Source organism: Alligator sinensis, unplaced genomic scaffold (genome assembly GCF_000455745.1).
Source record: "Alligator sinensis unplaced genomic scaffold, ASM45574v1 scaffold558_1, whole genome shotgun sequence".
NCBI lineage: Eukaryota > Metazoa > Chordata > Crocodylia > Alligatoridae > Alligator > Alligator sinensis.
In genome coordinates this window covers 535,856-536,481 of record NW_005842792.1, presented here as the reverse complement: position 1 = coordinate 536,481, position 626 = coordinate 535,856, and positions in this window count along the sequence as shown.

The following is a 626-nucleotide window of genomic DNA, read 5'->3' as shown; positions in this document are numbered from 1 at the left end:
GAAAGATCTCTACTGCAGATACATTAAAATAAAGGAAAAAACTAAATATAATGATGCGAGTTGTGGGTCCCAGTTATCTATACAAACCCAAAAAGTGTGAAAGGCTTTTTTCTGACTTAACACTGCTGCTGCTCTTGGACTGTGTAAAATTAAGTAGCTAAATTCATAGATATGCACCTAAATAAATGACTTTTTGCTCATAGGTGCTAAACACCTGCAGCATTCATGCTGGAGCATTTTTGTATAAGTGTGATTCAGGTCAATTTCACAGCATTGATTGTTGTTTCAACAATTACAGGACATAACCAGTTTGTCCCAATGTGTCCTGCTGTGCTATACATCATAAGTATTAGGGGTGTGTGAAATGGGCCATATTCGATTTGGATTTGGCCCGAATTGGGGACAGTGATTCAATTCGTTGATTTGGAGCACTGTCTCCGATTCAATTCAGCCGAATCTGAACCTGAAGATTTGATGCTGATTTGCAGAATCAATGATTCGGCCGTAGATACAGCTTTAAATGTTTTTTCTACATACCTTGAGGTACCAGGCATGTCTCGTGAATGCTGCAATGCTGGGACGGATGGAGCGTCCCACAGGAGCATAGGGGGCCCCCCATGTGCTCA